At 33.9% G+C, this 23,133-nt stretch overlaps 1 long non-coding RNA gene across 1 annotated transcript; it reads right to left on the reverse strand.

The window, feature by feature from the left end:
- Positions 1–1,558: 1,558 nt before the first annotated feature.
- LOC118763711 lies at positions 1,559–21,507 on the reverse strand. Its single transcript, XR_004999465.1, has 3 exons — positions 21,251–21,507; positions 19,107–19,113; positions 1,559–1,568 (listed from the first exon to the last, which is right to left on the reverse strand). It is a non-coding gene; the product is annotated as an uncharacterized LOC118763711 (long non-coding RNA).
- Positions 21,508–23,133: the final 1,626 nt, after the last annotated feature.

The raw sequence follows: 23,133 nt of genomic DNA on the forward strand, positions 1-23,133 counted from the left end.
TATATATATTTCATGAAATGACAATTTAGTTTGGATTAAAATTTTATACTCGTGAGTCCAAATCCGTCAAATCACAGGTTTTGTAACATCACCAAAATTTAACCGGAATGCGCCATAAACAGTTATAGGAAATCCATATCATGCAAGGTCTTTTATGTAGGGGGAACAATTTTGATCTATAGAGAACAGAATATACACGCTTTTATTGTGCAAACACAATGAATTTTCCAATTGTATGAGGCACCATTCAAATGTTGCATGCTTAACATTTTCCTAAGTTCCCAATGGCGTTTGATTTCGTATACTATTATTCCGTTTACATTTAATGATGAGCAATATAGATTGGCGATCCTTGATTTATTGTATCTGGACGTATTCCGGGATTACTGTAAGTAGTCTTATATACATGCATAGACTAGTCGTCTCAAATACCCTCCTAATCTGATCATTACAACAATGCGCTCTTGCTTCACTAATGCTACTTATTATTCCAGTGTTGCGACTGTTCGCTCTACTGATATGTTTATTAGTTCAGAGGTAAAATGTATGTAATCTCTTCTTTCCAGGACAGTTTACCAATATATCTCCTTTTGAGCATGTATATTCATTGTGCTTTATGTAATTGTTCATTATGCATACTTGGACAGGCCAATGCAACGATTACTATTCAGAAGTGATTGATGTGTTGGCAATTCTCTTTATGTTCTGCAGCTATTTCGCCTATTATGTAGTACTTCCGATTTTTATTGTAATATTTATGGTCGCAAGGACTTTTCTTTTGCCATTACTGAATCATACATCTTTATTATATTTCCTTTATATTCATTATTATTGTTATTATTGCTCACAAGTAAATAATTATTGCATTATGGATGTTTTATTAATGCATACGGTAGGGCACTGTAACTTTTAGGAACATTTCTATATCCGGAAATACCAGAATTTATTATTGTATCCGTTTTGACAATAGATTTCATACGTACCATTTGTACGCGGATTTAATCTTTCTCACCATTCGGTTACGTATATCATTGCATAAGATCCAATAAATTCTTCATACTTTTTTATTAATCCGTTTCTTATACAATCATTCATGTATGCATAAATACTTTACGTACAAGCAAGCAATCAATTCGTCTGTTTTATTATAGCCTTCGATATGTGACGTAATTGAGCGGATATAAATTCAAAAGCACTGACATTCAACTTTAACATCATCATCATTTTCAAATTTACCCTGAACACGTCCATACATATCTATTTGTGGGGAACACGTGTTTGCAGGCTTTCTCTATTGTTTGCAGTCTGTGATTACATGAAACTCATCAGGGAGTGAATGTTTCTTGAGGAGTCCGTTACTGACACACAAGATGTTACTAGTCTTATTTAAGAGCAATTGGGGGATATATTTAATGTTCCGATGTTGTTAACAGGTTTTGTGTGAGTGATAATCTGCTGCATTCAAAAGCTCTCTGAACTAATCTGATGTCAATTCGTCTTTTTTAGGATATAAATTGAGAAGCTCGTTGTTTGTTTCGAAGTTTGGAGTGGGCATTAGAACTTTAAGCCTTATATATTCTGTTGAATGCATTTCTTCTGTATATCAAATGTTAGTAACAGGAAACCTACTGTAGTTCATTTTAGGAATATTTCTTTTTAGTATAAGAAATCAATTTGATATGTCGTGTTATTTGATGGTACATTTAATGGTAAATCGACATTATGTATTTTCCTCAGTATCTATGTAATTTTTGGAGTTGATGTGAGGAACAGAGGAGCTGGAAATGCAATTAAGTAAAAATTTCTGTTGTGAATTGTGCTTCTGTGTTTGTTTAATCACCATTCTTACATCACCAGTAAAAAAAGAAAATCACTAAATGCTCTTGATTTACAGAGCATTTACAGCAATGTGACATTTCGAAAATTGGTCTTTAGTTCGTCTCCAATAGAGTAATAAGTTTATTTGTATGTCATCCTTTTCTAGAGCTTAAAAAGGGTATTCAGTGGTTATGTCTAAGAGAAATCATTCAGAAATATTGTTGGCAGACGCCTTGAAATACACCTTTTGAAATATAAACTTAGGGTCAATGAATATATTTTAAGCTACAAAATTAAGTTTTGTAGAACAGATCCTTACGAAATCGGTAAGTATGTGAAAGGACGCTTGTGTGCGTGTGTGTGTGTGTGCGTGTGTATTTGTGTGTGTGTGTGTGTGAGTGTGTATGCATATAGTGTTTATGTATGATTGTTTAGAGGTCTCTTTGTATTTGTGCATATATGCATATAATTCTTTGCATCTCTTAGTTTGTCGCAAGAAATTAATTGAATTAAATAAAAAGTATAATATTTGACGGAAGGTTTTTTTCCTTAGAGTCAACGTAGTGCTTAGTGAATGATCTCTTTCTTAACATTTTTTAAAATATTATTCAATTTGTTCTTTCTTCTTTTCTATTCTGCTTCCAAAGTTATTTATTATCATACTTTTATGTTCAAATCATCTACTTGTAGCAGATGTTGTAAATTTAAAGCTTGAAATCGATATATTCGATCTGGACTGAAGCATATTTACGCACCAGTAAGAAAATTATTTCCGGCAAATTATTTTTTCATCTTTAATGCCTATTCGAATATTATTATTGATTTATGATTTCATGTTATCTTTTATACTCGAGATGTTTTGCTTACCTAAATTACTGGCATATGTTACATGTATAAATTTGTGGTTTAGTTACAAACAAGCATTTCAACAAAAAAAAAATATATATATATATATATATATATATATATAATACAGGACAAGAAATCGCATCTACGATATATAACAATATATTTTTACCCATTTCACTCCAATTTATTTAGTTCTCTTTCCACATTATTTAATATTTCAGATATATTGGGTTTTTTGGGGTTTTTTTACTTTGATTTTAGAATGCTCTTCGATAAAAATTTTAAATAGGTCCTGTGTATCATAAAGAAAATGATATTGAAAAATGACAACATTGGTAAAGATGATGGTGATGATGATGATGATGATGATGATGATGATGATGATGATAATGATGATGATGGCGGCGATGACGACGACGACGCCGACGACGATGATGATGATGATGGTGGTGGTGGGGATGATGATGATGGTAGCGGTGATAGTCATTAGGAGTGGATGTTGACAGATATGAAGTCTTGGAGATATAGGATTCAGAAAACGAAGTGTGATTTATAGGACGCTTAGTGACTTTGAGACCTATTTTATAACGTTCGGAGACTATTCTACTAACATTTTCGTAACGTATAGAGTTAAAAAAAAAATTTTTAGTATGCTTTCTGGAAGTTATGCTTCAGATAATACAAAGATACTGAACGTAGTTACAATGATGGATATAAAACAGCAAGTGAGATGTGTCTGTTAAAAGGAAATTGTAACTTAGGGTAATTATCCATATATAATTAGTATTTATTAACGGCCGGTATCCGGCTAGCCGTGATCTTCTTTTCAAGGCCTAACTACTGACCGTCAACACCTCTTGTGTCCATCTCCTATGTTCCTAACTTTAGGCTTCCACTTCATACACGCCAGCTCAATTTGATTCGTTCTCAGTCGAAATACACCTGTTGTTATTTTCTTGTTGTTTGTATTTGTAAATGTATACTATTCCCGATTTTACGTCTTTTCGTGAATCCTGTTCTCTTGATCTTTTTTTATCTATGTTGCCGTAACTTTCTTACAAAGGGTCTAATGCTCTTAGCTTAGACTTTCTGGGGACAACCAGATCGAACCGTCTCAAGTGTAACTGCCCGAAACAGTCGTGACTAGTGGGACTTGACTGAGGAAAGAAGGCCACGAATGACCCGTATTTTTTTGCCCGTCCTTCTAATTGTTGTTTCTCTTGTCCATCTTGTATCGTCCATCTATCCAAATGTTTTATTATGTTCTATTTCGTTTTTGATCCATTTTTATGTTTATACATGCATACATACATACATACATACATACATACATACATACATACATACATACATACATACATACATACGTAAATATTTAGTCTCACTCATCCAACTCTCGAGTAATTGAGAAGGGGGAAACAGTTATAGTAATCGCCATTACGTATTCGAAACATATCGCTTTCACCACAATGTAAATCGTCTTTTGTTCGTCGAAACATGACGAACCCCTGAATTCTAGAAAGCCTGTTGTATTGGGCAGTTATATGTCGTGATCAACGTTAAAGTCTTATTCCCACAGATAGGGAATTAGATCACAAGAAGGCGAGCGCATTGAGAGGGACACGGTCTGCGTCACTGAGTGGTGTCAATAAAAATGCGTAAAACAGAAGCCGACCATTGGTGCAGTGATCCGTGCTTTATTGTATTTATCAGAGTTTATGAGACTCAGTGAAGCAAAATGTCTCGTGAATATTGATGAACTTAAGAACACTTGGTTTGGAAAGGTTATCTGAAGTGTCTGACATTACTGAAGAAAAATACAAGTCGTAGTCTGTAGACTCGACGATGAGGATGATGACGATGACGTCGACGATAATGGTGATGACAACTATGACAACGACGACGATGACGACACTGATGACACCCATGGCAATGAGAATTTTTAGAAATACGTAGATGATGGTTATTGGCGTAAAGTTCGATACTGTGGACTTTGAAGCCAACGGGCTCAGTTCAAATCTCGGTGAGTAGATTGCTTCCCAGCCACATGGCTCTAGGTTCAGTACCACTAAGTGGCACCTTTGGTAAGTGACCTCTGCTATGTCTTCAGGCCTACCAAAGATTTGTGAGTAGATTTGGTGGCCGGAAACTGCAAAGAGTCCGCCGTATACACAAACATATATATACTATTTTCCAGTTGGGAGAGCGAGACAAGATATATGCGTATGTGTGTGTCATTGTATTTATGTGTGTATGTATGTATGTATGTATGTATGTATGTATGTATGTATGTGTGTATGTGTGTATGTGTGCGTGGCTGTGTTGTGCGTGACTCCGTATGTATGCATGTATTTCTATATGTATATATGTGTCTGTGTCTGTGTTTGTCCCTCCACCGTCGCTTAGCAACCGAGGTGTTTAGAACCCCGTAACTTAACGGTTCGGCAAAAGACACTGATAGAATAACTACCAGTCTTACTAGGAATTATTCCTGGGTTCGATTTATTTGACTAAAAACGGTGCTCCAGCATGGCCGCAGTCAAATGACTGAAACATTTAAAAGAATAAAAGAGTATGCATGTCAAAGTTCATAAGCTGATCAAGATACAGTCATGGAATGTGAGAAATGGATGTTTCTTATTCAATATAGATCCCCATATCAGTATGGCGGTGCTAAAATTTAATCGGTGACGAAGTTTTCATCCTGTTAGTCAAAACATTAATCAACAGCAAATATAAGGGCAGCATCACTGCGATACTGGATTTCTTTTACTTTTTTTATTGGAGTAACAGATGATAATCAGAATAGGCCAAAACTAGAGAATAGGGACAGTGATCAATAGTTCAAAGTCACAGTCACCCACGACAGTCATTGAAACAAAGGGTTTATGTGGAGTAAAGATTATTTGCTAATATAACATGGCAGTCCTGGTTTAGGATGAATGTTGCTGTAATTTAGATTCCCTTGTTCGAAAATATAAGGATACAGATCGTGTCGTATAGCCAGTTGGAGACGATATCTCCTGGGGATAAATTACAGCAACATTCGCCCTAAACCAGGACAGCCATGTTATAATGGCAAATAATTTTTACTACAAAGTACTGTTGCTGAATATCTCTCGGTGAAAGATTTACAAGGTAATTTTATAAAGGACTTACGTGCTTGAAAATTGCCTGATATTTTAAGAACACTTTCATCAGTTTTCCTTTGTGTTTGTCCTTGATAGCCTTTCGAAATTACCTCACAAAATTGGCATAATACCCTCTATTGATGGGCATTGCCCTTTGCATCCTCAAATCGTATGTTCTGAAATTCCCCTTGGCCTACTTGCGGTAGATTAGTAGAGGCATTTCTACAATATGAATTGTTTCTTTGTCTCTGACTGAAAGTAAAGACTTCAACCCTCATCATGTGTTATTAAACGTTTAAGATAACCAGCTGGATCTGCTTGAAACAATTTCAGCCTTTTCCGTGATATGATCAACCTGAAATGCTTTAGATCAGATGTGAAGAGATGTGGCATTCACCAAGCAGAAACCTTCCCGTTTCCAAGTTCATTGTGCTGAATGCTCTCCATTCTCTTATGGTATATGCTAATAGCATTGATTGTTTGATGTATAGTCAGTCACCTGCTATCCATCAGCATGTGGTGAATCCGATCAATGTTTTCCTCGATGTTGGTAACTGCAGCAATTCCAGACATTGTTTCATCTTCAAGATCCTCTCCTACCCTCATCAATTCAGCTACCATCTTTTACATTGTTCATAAAGCTGAAGCGTCGTGCCGAATGTAGTTACCATGACAGCAGGAAGGTCCTTGGAAGCAGGTACTTGACAACAGCACCTTTTTCTTTTTCCATTTTCAGGAGACACCATTATTAGTTACATTTGAAGTCTTCTTTCTAAAGACTGATGTTCCTTTACCTGGAAAGAAACAATGAAAATTAAATAAGAAGTACAGTCATTAACTCATGCAACATTTTACCGTTGTTGCATCACTACTTCTTACTCATCCCATGGACTTTACAGCCCACTCTCATAGCTCAGCTGAAGTGGTTACTCTGCTGTTTTATGGAGTGTGCGCATATGTCACTTTTCTATTAATATTATTAAAAAATATGAAATGATAGAAATTATAACAAAAGAAAACTTTTTTTATATATGACCGAAAACATATATAACTTTGTTTACTGTTGATACACATATGACAGAAATAAAGCGATACAAATAATAAAGAAATATGTATTTAGAAAGATCAGTGAGTTGGAGTAACTAAAACCAACACGAAAAAAAAACTGCATAACATTTTATTTCTAATAACATGTGTTACATGGAGTTGCATGTTTAAATCTCTGTCTCTCATTCATTATCTCAGAAAGAGAAAGAGAGATTGAGAGAAAGATGAAAATAATCAGAAAGAGAGAGAGAGAGAGAGAGAGAGAGAGAGAGAGAGAGAGAGAGAGAGAGAGAGTCATGATTAAATGATTTAACGATTTGTTTAGATATGATTAATCGCAGTGTGGAAAATGATGATTTTTTTTAAATGAGCTTTTTATACAGAGATTATCAATGGAATAGAAGCATAAAATAAAATGAATAAATACGTAAAATAAAATCGTTAGTCTGTTAACATCGGACGACTGATATTTCCCTCTTTTTAAAAAAAAAAAAAAATCGGTTTGATTTATTTAGTATATATAAGCAGTGCAAAAGTTATTTGTCAAATTATTAAAATTTATATGTTTTGATATTATTTCCGAATGGCGTATGGCAAATACTGAAAATTTACTGACAACGTAATCAATAGATTTCTATCTTCGGAAAATAGTAAATCGTAATTAAAAAAAAAAAAAGTTTGTTAAAACAAACAAAACAAAAGGAATGTAAAAGAAGCACTATGCAAACACAAGAATGTAACAATACCAAAGAAAATTCTGACATTCGATCTATCAAGGAAAATTAAACAAACATATTTTTAGAGAAATAAATAATGAGGATTTATTGAAACTTGACACATAAACTAATTTGTTCATTAATAAAATTTGAATAAATTGGAATACGCTTACAAAGAGCAATTTAAATATTTTTTTTTCTTCATATAAAGAACACATATTTTGTCAGAAATAAACCGGTTATATTTTATCGTATATCTCTTGAAAACGTGGTAGAGTATGAAATAGAAGCAGTTTGAGGGAAACTCTTCGTTCGGGATTGATGTTACTGAATGGCTTTTAACTGATACATTTTGGTTACAGCGTAAAGATTCAATTTATTTCACTTTCGTTATAAGTGCCGGTATTTCGGACAGTTTCTACCATTTGCTTTTGGCCTTATACGGCTATATATCGATAACAATGTTAATGTAATGGCGATTTGTTTTGAATGCTATAAATTCAAGACACATCTTACAAATGTTTTCATTGCATTAGCTAATATGACATAAGTGCCTGATAGTGCCCCCGTATCCAGTATCAGACTACATATTAAAAAAAAATACAAACAAAAAAAAAAAAACAACTTCTCCCATAGTGTTTTTCCTCTCGTATCTCAATTCTCTAAAAGGTTTAGTCACGATAACAATACTAAACATATTTATTCTTATTTACGTACAGGTATATAGGAAGTTGTTGGTATTCTATAATAAGGGTCTAGTAGAGTATATATTACATATAAATGATTTGGGTGGAGTGGTGCCGACATCAAAGCAGCCTTAGTGTAAACAACAATTTGTTTAGATATCTGTTTATCTGTTACAAATATGTTACAGAAATATTAACAAATTTATAAAAAAAAAAGGAGGATAAGATTTGGAGCAAGAAACACTTATATAAAATTCTCATAGGAATCAATATTGATGCAAAAATTAAAGCAGTGTTTGAAGGAAAATATCAATCATTTACAAATGATATTCCGATGGGAAAATATGAAAACAAAAACAACCATTCTATTAATTGTTTATTTGATGCCACACCATTTTCCATATCTAACAAAAAAAAAAAGAAAGAAAGAAAATTAGCAAGGACCACAGAAATGACGTCGACAATAACAGCAAAACCGACGTTTGCAACAAGAAGAATTAGAATTGCAGTTCGGCAATAAGAACGAGAACATCTACTACACTATTCTCAGGAAGGTGCAAATACAACAGAAATGGCGGCAAAAAGAAAAACAGTGGTAACACCTATTCGTGACGAACAACATCTCAATTTACAAATACTATTACAATAGAAACAACAACACTGGCTGCACCAGCAACATCTACAGCTAAAGCAGCAGCAGGAGGCGCAATGGTCCAGTGGTTACGGCAGCGGACACGCGGACGGAGGATCGCGGTTTCGATTCCCAGATCGGGCGTTGTGTGTGTTTATTGAGCGGAAGCACCTAAAGCTCCACGAGGCTCTGGCGGTGGGGGTGGGGGTAGCGACCCCTGTTGTACTCTTTCGCCCCGATTTTCTATCACTTTCTTCCTGTTTCTCCTCCCCGACTTCCTACGCAACCGCTGAGCCTGGATGCGCATTCATCAATCCGTCGATGCTCTCGTTGTCGGGGGTTGACCTGCTTTCTCTTCTGCGGGTCTTACGAATAGCAAAGGACCACGTTTCGGACTTCTCCCATCTTGCGAGCTCTGGGACGAAGACCGCTTCTCTCAACAGCATAGCAGCAGCAATAACACATCGACAATCAACACAATAGCAATAAGCACACGTCTTAATTTGACCTTTATTCACAGCTATTAACCTTGTATTTCCTAACTATATATCTCAGTTTTCTATCCACCACGGTTGCAGCAGCTGTGACCACTGCCACTTCTTGAATATAACGTAAAAAATGAAAATATTTCCGATATTTTAGAAATAGTATTTCAATTTATTCGCGATTCATATTTAAGGATCGCAAAGAAATAGCAGTCACCTCGTTCTACATAGTGTACAGAATAGTATTAATGCGTTTTGTTAATTTTATTTGCTTAGAAGTTAAGTAGTTTTATATAAGATATTATATACTGCTTTTGAGAATACCTACTAAATAACTTTGTTTTCGCTAACTAATAGGATGTTGATTATATTTCCAAATCAGAATAAAAGGCGAAACCATACTTGGGAAAGTGCAAGTAACGGAAGGTAAAAATATTTTTTTTGATACAATATTACTGTGGTTTGAATATCGTACAATCTCCTTAAGATATCAATTCTCTTCGAATAAATAATAACGAAGCAGTACAAATAGTTTTATGATAAACATTATGTAAAGGGTATCTTCGATTCCTAGGCAATACATTAGATAAATGCAGGAATAAAATACAAAACTTGTAATGATTATGAAGGTAAAAAAATAAAGAAGTAGGAGCTATGATATGAAAATGCCTAAGTGTGGTTTAATGTGATCATGCATGTATCCCGATGATAATAAAAAAAGATATAGTGTTAATGTCAATAATCAATATCTGCTTCCCAATTATACGTTAGTACTGGATAATGTTGGATAACGTAAATAGTTTCATTTTATTCTGTTTTGATTTCATCAAAGCAATTTGTCACGATAACGCCTGAGATGACACATAAACGTTTGGGTCATTTTGACATTCACTATTCATTAACTTGTGTTATTTAAATGCGAATTCCTTGCCCAATATGTAATTATGCACGAGAGTATTTAGTTAATTATTCTTCACATATTGCCAATTTGCTGTAATATTATTTCGATTGCTGAAAAATATAAATATATATAAATATATAAAGAAGTATGAAAGAGAAATCCCCAAAACTCCATCTTGAGAAAAACAGAAGACCTTATTGAATTAAATATAGATTAAAATATCCCAAGTCGCTATTGATTTCTCAGATAGGAAAAGCGAAATTTTGAACATATGTGTGAACACACGCTCACTCTGTAGTTGTTCATATTTCTCTTTAATCAGAAATGTGATTTCTATATCATATATTACCAGAATTGAATCTAACAGGTAATACCAAGATAAGGCGATATAGGAGTGTTTATATCACCCATAATTAAACACGCTTACATATCATATTAATTTATTCTATGTAATTAATTTATTTTCACATGCAGTAAACGAAATTTCCCAAGTAAGTTGAAAGAATATGTTTAAGGAAATCTGTATGAATATATCATTGGCATGTACATCATTCAAAAAAAATAATATGAAAATATGTAGTTTTAGACGAGTAAAAAAATGAATTGAAAATATGAAAAGCATTTCATCGGATAACGCAGTTGATGAAAAGAATAGCCTGTAGTAAAATGTTGATTCCGTGAACTTTACAAAGTTACAAATTAAAATGTAAGTTTCTCTCTAAATACACATGCTATCTAATCGATATTTTGCCCGTATTTCAGTTGTAGTGCTCTCGATGGGTGGTGTATATCTACCGAGGTGAAACCCCTGCGAGTGACGAGTGAATACGACACTGTATGTATGCTTGAACATGTGCAAACTAACAAGAGTAGGAGCATGAACAGGGACTATTTAGTACTACAATACTCTTTTACTTGTTTCAGTCATTTGACTGTGGCCATGCTGGAGCAGAGCCTTTAGTCGAGCAAATCAACCCAAGGACTTATTCTTTGTAAGCCTAGTACTTATTCTCTCGGTCTCTTTTTGCCGAACCGCTAAGTAACGGGGGCGTAAATACATCTACATTGGTTGTCAAGCGATGATGTGTGGACAAACAGAGACACACAAACATATACACACACATACATGTATATATACATATATACGACGGGCTTCTTTCAGTTTCCGTCTAACAAATCCACTCACAAGATTTCGGTCGGCCTGAGGCTATAGTAGACGACACTTGCCCAAGGTGCCAAGCAATGGGACTGAACCCGGAACCATGCGGTTCGTAAGCAAGCTACTTTCCACACAGCCACTCCTACACCTATAGTTTATATATATTATCCTTTTCAAAACATATTTTCAATGCCATAAAGCTACAGATTTGCAAGTTAAGTTTGTTCGTCAACATGATGAATCGAAACATAATTCTCTAAAACATATAAGCAAATCAATGAGATTCATTATGTCTGGCTGCCTTCTTAGCAAGCAAATCAACTTAAATCTTGTATAAGCGTATGAGGACGGATCAACCTCTCTAAAAAGTTTTGAAATCATTGGTCCGTTAAACCCTATTTGTATAAATTACCTTCCGCAAGAAGCCTCGAAAATTTTACATTACTTTATACAGAAATGCCAATAAGTTATGAAAATATCACTAGGGTGGTTAAATTTATACATGTGAATTTCTATTTATGTTTATACTGCAGATTGCTACGGATACGCATATTGCAAAACAGAGCATATGTAAGTACAGATAGCGTAAGTACCATAAAATTGCAGATCATAGAATGATAAATCGAAAAATGCGAATAGCCATTAGCCGGGTATAGGAGAATCGAATAGACAATACTGATACTTCGATAATACATAAGAGATTATATGTAAAGTCGATGGAGATTATATTTGAAGGAGTGAAATTGCATCATTGATTTCTTTTATGAACACCAGTTTCGTAATTATCCAGCGGTAAATGAGTTGTAAATTCCAGGACCATGTATCGTGCTGTACATATCCATATGCACGTACACACACACATATCACGTCGAATTTTAATATAAGCTCAATTACAAATCTTATTTAATTATGATTTTATCAACATTAATAAATGGATCTCAAATGTTACATCTGATTCTTTAAGTTCATTATTGAAAATTTAACAACTCTTATCTAATATCAATACGATTTATGCAATTTTAAGAGAAGGGGTATCGATTGTATTGCAGATACCAAATCAATATATCAGAAGTATTCTATGGAATACCGTGAAGGTCCTGATCAATCAGATATATGAGTGAAAACATTCCAAACGTATATAACATCGAACTGCTTCAAGAAGTGGTATATTTCCAAATGGTATCTCTTTAAATATATGTAATTTTTTGTGAGTAACTACCCGTCACATATATGATCAGAAACGACGTATATATAGGTTTTTACTACAATATATTGGATTTATTTCATTATATAACACTAAATTTTACTGTCTCATTGAACCGGACTTATCCCGGAGCTCCACGGATTATCCTTCCTAATAAAATAAGAGCGTGTTTTAAACTGAAATGCATTTGTAATGTAAGCCTTCAATATTCTTTATCCGCCAAGAAATGAATACAGTTTCCAGTAATTTGTCTTTGTCTGACCTTAGTAAAAATAATATTCGACGCACGTTTGGACATAATTTCGAAAGCCCCCTTCCTTAGAGTATTGTCCTAGTTGAAGCGCCTTTAATCCTGCCTATGAAACCTCACTGCCGTGGGTCGCTGCTTGTATAATTTCTCTGGAAAAATTTGCAAATTAACTGAAGTAGAAATTTGTTCAGGTAGAGACTGCGAATAAAACCGTCGCAGGGAGAAAGTACTTGTTCCATTTTTTTTTTATGACAACGGCTAATAATTCTTCATTATTAACACATTAGATGTGCTGTATTAAATGAAATCACCATAAATCAAAAATTGAGCATAATGACTATTTGCAACATAGGTGCACTCTAGCACATTTTTGTCGATATGCACAATTAATATAATTGGCACTAGATAATAATTTGTATAAACTATAACATTTTCCCACCTATACATGGTAAAATTAATGAAACGAGCTGGCAGAAGCATTAACACGTCGGGCAAAATACTTAAAGGCATCTTCTCTGGAACTTTACGTAGACATTAAAATAAGTACCAGCTGAACACTGCGGTTGATTTAATCGAATTGTAAAATTGCCGGTTAGGATTTGAAACTAATACGTGATAACATGCAACTGGAAGAGAAATTTTGCAACGCCTTGGTAACTATAAGTTTGGAAAAATACAAAGTAAGCCATATTTTCCACTGCACTAGATTAGGTGGCATTATTCTACAGCATCATGGACGATATTCTTTTCTACTCTAGCCACAAAGACCGACATTTTGAGGGAGGGGGCTAGTCGATTAGGTCGACCCTAGTGCTCAACAGGTACTTAATTTATCGACTCCGAAATTATGAAAGGCACAGTCGAGCTCGGCGGAATTTGCATCACTGGTGATATTATCGAGGGACTAGTGGTGGTCGTGTACGTTAACTGATAACTGGAATGATATTCAGAGGATGAAGTTTTATCTTTAAGGTTGTGCAATGCTTTTACAAATTAACACTACCAAATAGATTTTAATTTGTCATTTAAATTATCCAGTTCCTGTCCGATAACTATTGCAAATAACTTGCTTCGGTGTCCATGTGGTAGTGTTTATCGATTTTATCTAATTAAAGCATTGTCCTAATTAAGTATTTAATAATTTTACAGTCAAAACTTATCAATCAAAAGTATCACCAGAGGACACGGCTACATCATAGGAGTTTGAATTATATCACGCCAGAATATGGAACATATAAATTGGTAGCTCAGTCACACATCACATTAAACCAGAATACATAATAATAACAACGATAGAAAAGTACCACAAACACTGCCAACTAGTGATGACAAAGATAATTGCAAGCACTTCATGTCAACGGAAATAGAAAGCACATGTGAGTGATAAACTTTTCAATACCTAGCTGAAAAATATGGACAGTGATTTTGTACTCGTGACGTCAATATTCAATATTCAATGTGATGCATACCAGTGTCAACCATATAAATGTCTCATGGTTGGGAAATTAATATTAATTTCCAAAGTCTACGATCATAAGGAAATCCACGTCTCCTCTATGTATAGATCTATAACCATATTGAGAGCAATTTCCAAATGACTTCAATCTGATTGATGGTTTCCCACTGGGAAATCAATGAAATATTAGAAGAGCGGCAGTGATAGGGACAGAAGGGAATAACATTTGTAAAGAGAGACTACTACCAGCGAGGTTGAATTTTTACAGTGCAAGAAAATTATGACAACAAATTCAGCATGGGTCGAGCTGATTATTGCGAAGCTCATATATTATATACAGTGTACTTCAGACTCTGCAAATACGAGACCAATATTATATTGTTTTTGCATTATATCAGATATCATTACATATACATATATATATATATATATTATATATATATATATATATAGATGAGAAAGTCGGTTTGTGAAAGCACGTGGTTGATTATATAGAAAATAGTAAAGAGTGAAAAAACTACAGAAGGCTGGTTTTAAAAGGTTAAAAAATATATATTTGAGTCAATATGTCTGAAGAATGTTATAAATTTGTTTCTTACAATTACATAATTTAGAAGAAATGACCGGTTTCGCGGTCAGCTTTTCAAATTTCTTACATCGTTATGTTTACGTTGAGAAGAGTTATCGTTATGTTTATGTTGAATAGAGTTCCAGATAAGGGGAGGTAATAAGTGATTTCTTCCGGTGTAAGGGAGAAAATCGCTTAAAATTTCATGCCTTTCTTTTGGGGTGAATGTCTCTGTAAAAATATGTTGGAATGGTTAAGTTTGGGCTTGTATTTTTCAATGAAGAATGTTTCCTTGTTTAGTCTAATTTGTGTTGGTGTTCCGATAGCACATTGGTAAAATGGAAAGACTAAAAATTGTGGAAGTAGTTGCTTTGCGCGTTTCTCAATGTGCTCACTAAAGGGTATCATTCTGTATTCTGGGAATGCAATGTGTTGTCGATGCAGTGTGCATCTACGTCTGAGTGATAGTCCCGTGGACCCCACGTAGTCTTGGTGGCAGCCCGAGCATTTTATGACATAAATTATGTTTTCAGAGGCACAAGTAAAATTAGATTTGATCTTGAATTTCTGTCCCTCTTTGAAGAGGAATTCTGACCCTTCTAGCAGTTCGGTCTACCACATTTTTTTTACTTTTGCATCCGGAATTGCTATGGGTACAAGGGCAGCACCAGTCATTGCGAACCTAACAATGGGCTCCCTGGAAATAATCATTTACCAGGAATCTTTATCAATATTTGGAAACCCCCTCTCTCAATACATAAAAGAGAATTGGAAACGATTCCTGGACGGTTGTTTTACACTCTGGAATGAAAACACAAATAAACTCCTAAAATTTAAAAACCTATTGAACAGCATAAACCCAAATATACAGTTCACAATGGAATACAACCAAAATGAGCTCCCATTCTTGGATATAGTAATTAAAAATTAACCTTAAAATAGAAACAGACATTTTTTACAAAGCCACAGACGCCAAACAATACCTTCTTTTTAATTCATGCCACCCATGACACACTAAAACAAACATCCCCTTCAACCTTGCAAGAAGGATATGCACAATAGTGTCAGAACAAAATACCAGGAACTTTAGACTGCAAGAACTCAAAAACACCCTAATTGACAGACATTACCCAGCTCAACTCATAGAGGATGGGATCAGACGTGCAACAGAAATCAACATAGAAATTTAAGAAAAGTTCAAAACAACAACACAGCTTCCCCGAAAATCCTACCTTACATATCCACATACAACCCCAGAAAAATACGATAATTGTAATGGCTCGCATGCTGGTAGCTAGCTGATAGTGTAGAAGGGAGGAAAAGAGTAAGGAGTGCACGGTACTGACTAAAAAGGAAGAAAGGATGTGACATCGTCTTAGCTCGCCGTACGAATAGAACAGAGTGGTGTCATTTAGTAGAGATGACCCGGAAGTTGTTCCTCTTCGATTACTATCGCAAAAAACAGAAACATTCTTCAACCGAATACACGTCATTGATTGGTTGAAATTTCCCAAATATGACAAGTTTAATATGAAATAACTTCTAAAATACGAATTATGGTAAAAATGTTCAGAGTAAACCGTGTTCGACATGAGAAATTTTACCAGTCTCCGAAGTTTCGAAGTTTCAAACTGTATATATATATATATATATATATATAATATATATATATATATACACACACACACACACACACATATATATATATATATATATATATATATATATATATATATATATATATATATATATAAAATATTAATTTAGAGATAAAACCACTATTAGGCAAATCAAACAGTGAAAGATATAAACCAAAACGTAGAAATAATTAATAAATATAATATACAAAATATATAAAATATAAAATGAAAAATTTAAATTATTTAAATTTAAAGTTAAAAAGTTTTTATATATGTATATATTATTATTTTATTATAATTTTTATTTATTTTTTTATTTATTTTTTTAAATTATATATTTATTTAATTTTTTTAATTATAAATATATATAACTATCAAAAAGTATTAAAACGTTTAAAGTAAAACCTCTACGACCGTTTCATGACCCCATAATTGCTCTTTCCCCCAACTATAAAACGTCTATTTATTTATGTATTTTATACATATATTTGAACTTTTGTCGTATAAAAAGAGTTAAATGCAATTATGTGTACCCGTCTTTGAAATGTAGTGTATGATGATGTCAGTATTTATGCAAATATGTATGTGGATATACTTATGCATATATGTGTATGTGTGCATGTGTCTATATATATGTATGTCTATACTATATGTATTTGCGTATGCGCATATATATGTATTTGTGTGTGTATATATATATATATATATATATGCGTATAACTCCCTCTCTCACTCTCTCTCACACTCTCTAATTCTATCTATTTTCTGTAATATTTGATTCGATCTTTCTTCCTTCACCCCAACATTCAATATTCCGCCTAATACTTACTTCCTATAAACGTATCGTCTCATACTTAAAGTTGAAAGTATTTAATTATATGTTTGAAGTTTGATTAATTTTGAATAAGGAATTCATTATATATCTATATAACATGTAAGATTGTGTAAATCCTACTAGCAAATGAAACATGTGCGATGGTGAATAAATAAAACCCCCCGAAATTTCCAATTTTTATTTGTCTACTAAAAATATTTCCAGACATTTCAATCGTAATATATCTCTTGTAATTATACAACAATGATAGCGAGTATATATTGGATTATAATAATAAAAGCAGCAGATATACATGAAGGGGAAGCAGATGGCATTTCCCCCTACATACATGATTTGATATGTATATATATATATATGTGTGTGTGTGTGTGTATGTATGTGTGTGTGTGTGTGTGCGTGTGTGGGGGCTTGTGTGTGTGTGTGTGTACATACATAAACGAAATTAGGAATATAATGTAATATTATATTATATATATATATATACATATATAGGCGCAGGAGTGGCTGTGTGGTAAGTAGTTTCCTTTCCAACCACATGGTTCCGGGTTCAGTCCCACTGCGTGGCATCTTGGGCAAGTGTCTTCTGCTATAGCCTCGGGTCGACCAATGCCTTGTGAGTGGATTTGGTAGACGGAAACTGAAAGAAGCCTGTCGTATATGTTTATATATATATGTATGTGTGTATATGTTTGTGTGTCTGTATTTGTCCACCTAGCATTGCTTGACAACCGATGCTGGTGTGTTTACGTCCCCGTCACTTAGCGGTTCGGCAACAGAGACCGATAAAATAAGTACTGGGCTTAAAAAGAATAAGTCCCGGGGTCGATTTGCTCGAGTAAAGGCGGTGCTCCAGCATGGCCGCAGTCAAATGACTGAAACAAGTAAAAGAGTAAAATAGTAAAGTATAATATATGTATGCATGCATATATGTACGTATATATGCGAGAAGGATTGTTTCCACGAAGTCGTGTGTCGCCTTTACCTTCGAAATACAGAGTAGACGAAACAGAGGCGGCCGAAGAAGGGGAAATTTCCTTGTGTTGTATGTCTTGTACTCTGTTTTTTCGTTGTTGAAAAAAAATCCGTTCCCTTGGTTTTGTTTTTATGTTTTCGTTTCTCATTGTGTTCGACGATTTGTTGGTGTCCTGTACCCATATATGCATGTATATATACATATAGATGTTGGTAGCTGTAGGTACGTGACCGTGTGTGTACCGTTGGCGATTTTTTTCCTCTGTCTACTCCTCTTTGGATTTTTCCTTCACTTATGTTTCCGATGAAGAGCTCCGCTCGAAACGTTAAACCCTCCTTCTTTCCTGAGCGTCCAATAATACCAAATTTGTTCCACGTCCTCGCGTTGTTGTGTTTTTTTTGTGCTTTCTTGTTTGGATTAACTTTATATGTATGTATATATGCATATGTTTTATTTATTATTTTGTTATTATATGATGGAACGCCACACATCCACTTCCAAGTAAGTTTTATCTTTATTTATATATATATATGCATAAAAAGAGCTATACGTTCATATGAGCAAATATAAAGTAAGTCGTGAAAGAGGAAAGAAAGTGACAGCTTATACGAAATATTTGTGACGCAGTTTCATTGAATGAGTAACAAAGTAGAAAATATTAAATATTTAAAATATAAAGTTTTTTGACTTGGTTTCCTTTCAAGTTTTGGTCATCACTTTTGGAGTTGGGATTGGTCGATGAAATCGATCGCTCTACTCAACTGCTACTTATGTTATCGACAACGAAATGATGACAGGCAAAGTTGACCTCGACGGAATATGAGCTCAGAGAAAAAAGACCGACGAAATGTCGCTCAGCATTTGCCCAGCGTGTTAACGATTCTCCCTCCTTGCCGCCTCTGAAATTCTAAATATTGAAACAACTACTGAAATTCAAAAGAAAATATGATATCGCAGCGGTTATTGTATTTCATTTCGTTTACAATTCCTCTGTAATCGTAAACCAGTGGCATACACACAGATATCTTTACAAGAGACAATGCGTTAATGAGTTTCATGTGTAACAATTTATATTAAGAGCAGCTGCAAACTAAACAATTCAGCAATATTAATAATAAATTTCCATTGAAAGTTAAATATTCTACTTTTTAACTTCAGGTTATCTTCCATGCAACTTTCTATTATTTATGCTTAATTGAAATTATTTGAGATAAATTCGTCTATTCATGTTTAACCCTATGTCAAATTAATTCCTTATTTACCGTCAGGTTTGTTTATGTGGGAAATCATTTCAAAAAATTATTTTCGTTACACCTAAAGGAATATCAAGTACATCGTGTGTAAAATATTATTTTTGCAGTTAGAGATGTAAGTTCAAATCATTCAAATGCGAACTTCTCCATTTCTCCTAAGAGTTTGTCAAAAGTATTATTTAGCTAATTTAATATCTAAATTTAGTAGTGAGACGTTATCAAATACTGCACGGTATTTCAAATGAATACATTGTATCTTTAATACTTTTTGTACATTTATTTTTATCCATTCCTACGTCCATTTTAAGTTCAATCAATGTAAATCGTAAGATACTAGTTGATTGTGCCTATGAAAAATCAATTACAAATTAGTTAATAGAAGTTGCAAAATGCAACGTAGGTTGTAGAGGACATAACATTTGTGTGTTTGTCTATGAGTGCGTTGCGTGAATTTATTTTTCTACATTTGCTGTCGTAAAATTCTATATGGTCAAGCTTTATCAAAAAATGTTTGCATATAGAAATGAAAACCCAATTTGGTTACTAATAAGTATACAATATATATAACAACTGTAAGATAAATAAAAAATATCAGTCTCGAATTTGGACACAAGGCGAGCAATTTCTGGGAAGCACAAAATCGAATACATCAACCACAGTGCTCAATTGATTCTAACGTTAACGACCCCGATAGGATGAAATGCAAAGTCGACCCCAGTGGAATTTTAACTTGGAACGTATAGATGGATGAATTTCCAATAAGCATGTAAAAAATATGTCAGCTTGCCGCCTTAGTTGTTTTATATAAATAATATTTATGATGGTAATGAAGAGTAAAATATTACTATAGAATTGCTAAAGAATATCAAGACAAATAAGTGATTATAAATGCATAAATGCCTTAGAGTTATAAAACTGAGTTTTCAAGATTGGTCTTCAATACTTGCATTGAATATACACACGTACGCATGTATACACACACACACTTACATACACGCACTTACACACACACACACTGACACACACACATTTTAACACTATTATAAACAGCTAGGCGCAATATTATACAATACGCTAAAAAATGTTATCGTCTGTCACTAATTGCCACTGAGGGCGCCGAAGCACCTATACTGCAAGATAAAAGAGTTAAAACATCTTAATTCTGTAAGATCCGCAGAATATATATATATATATATATATATATATATATATATATATATATATATATATATATATATATATAGATATATATATATATATATATATATATATAAATGGCGGTGCCCCAGCATGGCCACAGCTCATGAGCTGAAACTAGAATCAATCAATCAATCAATCAATCAATCATACACACACACACACTAACAAGGGAGATAACCGGCGCACGCGTGTCTTTTGGATCATGAGATTGACTAGTTTTGCTTATCAGCCGTAGTATCGTGAGAAGTGACTTATGAAATGCTGTATAGTTTAGTTAAATACGGCTGGCAGAGTAAATATTTTTATCGTAAAAATTTATGACTAACCCATGGTGAGTTATGCGATTACCGTAAATCCTTGAGTATAATACGCAGTGGATTTTAGGGGGTTGTACCTCGGAAAAAGCTAAACCATGTGTATAATACGCATCCCTTCCCTAACTTGAGACGTGTGTAATTAAGCCAGCAGCACCTAGTCGAACAAACACTTCGGCGCATACGTAATACAAAAATGGTTATGTTCTTAACTATTATATGGGAATGTAAATATGTTTGCAAATTGTTTTTGTTACATGTTATTCTGTGTTCTGAATACCTTTATTTGAATAAATGTTGCAAGATATAGATGATTCTTCATTGCTTTAAGTCTTAGGCTTAAGGTATTTTCGCGTCCGACATCTCAAAATGCGTCTGAATAAACATTACCGGACAGCAAATAGAGACTCGGACATTGCTTAGGAAATATTTTTCCTTTTTACCCTCGTATATAGTACGCACTAGGGATTTTGACCTTTAGATTTTGGGAAGAAATGTGGATTATACTTGAAGATTTGCGGTACTCGCCTAGACACATGAACACACGCTGTCTACAGTTCTCTATTAAATACAGCTTACATTTGATTTTTTTAACAGCATGTTCTGACTCAATATTCTATTCTCTGTTCACCTAATATATATTAAGTTACAGGAACAATCGTAGAATTGCTATTTCAATATCTTCCTAGTAAGCGTGAAATAAGAACTGAATATAGCGTTGCCTTTCTTGACCTCTGCAAGGTATATCAAGTCGCAGATACTTGAGCGTATGCATTTTGTTGCATTCATTTATATATATGTAAAAAATCGTATAATGATGCATGTATACGTATCTATTCGCTTCTGTGATAGATGGTTTCATCTGCACTTCTGTCTAAATTTGTACATTTACGTTAAACACGCACTTATAATTGTATATATTTTAATTATTATTGCGCAACATCATTTAAGAAACATAAATAATACTGGTAACTTCTATGCATTAATAGATTTTTGATTTTCGACAGCATTTATTTCGTAATGTTTATTCAGTTTTGAAGACTTAGTGAAGAATTATGCTGTCTTATTATTTTCATTATAAGCTGTATTAATGTACATGAAGAGTTTTCTATTAATACATAGGAATGTGGTGTATTTATTAAACAGTAAATTGATTTTATATTAATCTTCTCCTGATATCTATTGGGTGCTGAATGTTCGAGTGCTGAAACAGTGACTCAACCATTCAAATATAGATCCGATATATCATGATTAATCTAAATACTTCGACAAATTTGATTCCTAGCTGACATCATAAACAGTGTATCCTTGGAAATTTACGGAAGAGCTAGCATAATAATTTAAAGAAAGAGTAGTCCCGGAGCCCCAGTTAATGTTATTCCCTCCGAGGGGACATCGATTCTAAATGTAGTCATTCACAGAAGCGTACCCTTTTTGGTGGCTCTCTCAAACTTATTATGAGTCTTACGTTTACCTGCTTTTATCATCTCTATTCATAAGCAGGTAAAGACTCTGTGGATAACTTAAAACTACACAAAAACATGAATACAATATATTGTTTAGTTGAAAAGGAAACGACATCCAATACATTGATGTGAAAATCCACGCTACCCGCAATCAGAATATGCAGTTTGAAAACATGATACACCAAAAGGGAGTTATTGAAATAGTGAACTCAGATTCGGTGCATGGTGTGGAATCCACGAGGAAAGTAATAAATCTGTGACATGATTTATAGGGGTGATGATGGCATATTCGAAGGGAAGTTTTAGTGGTGAAGCGGAAAAAACAGATGCCGAGAGAACAATAAATTGAAGAGAAAATTCATAATAAGCGTTGTGCTGCTGAGGAAATGGATAAATATAGCCTTTAAACAATAGTAGTGTATTGATGGAGCGGTGGGGTTGCTGATGGTGTTTGGACACTGGAAAAGGAAGAGTATGTGGCAAATAACTTTGAGGCTGGGTGATGTTTGATATGAAGAACTGGAAAAGGATACAAACGTGAAGATGATTTT

This window comes from Octopus sinensis, linkage group LG6 (assembly GCF_006345805.1).
Source record: "Octopus sinensis linkage group LG6, ASM634580v1, whole genome shotgun sequence".
NCBI classification, from domain to species: domain Eukaryota; kingdom Metazoa; phylum Mollusca; class Cephalopoda; order Octopoda; family Octopodidae; genus Octopus; species Octopus sinensis.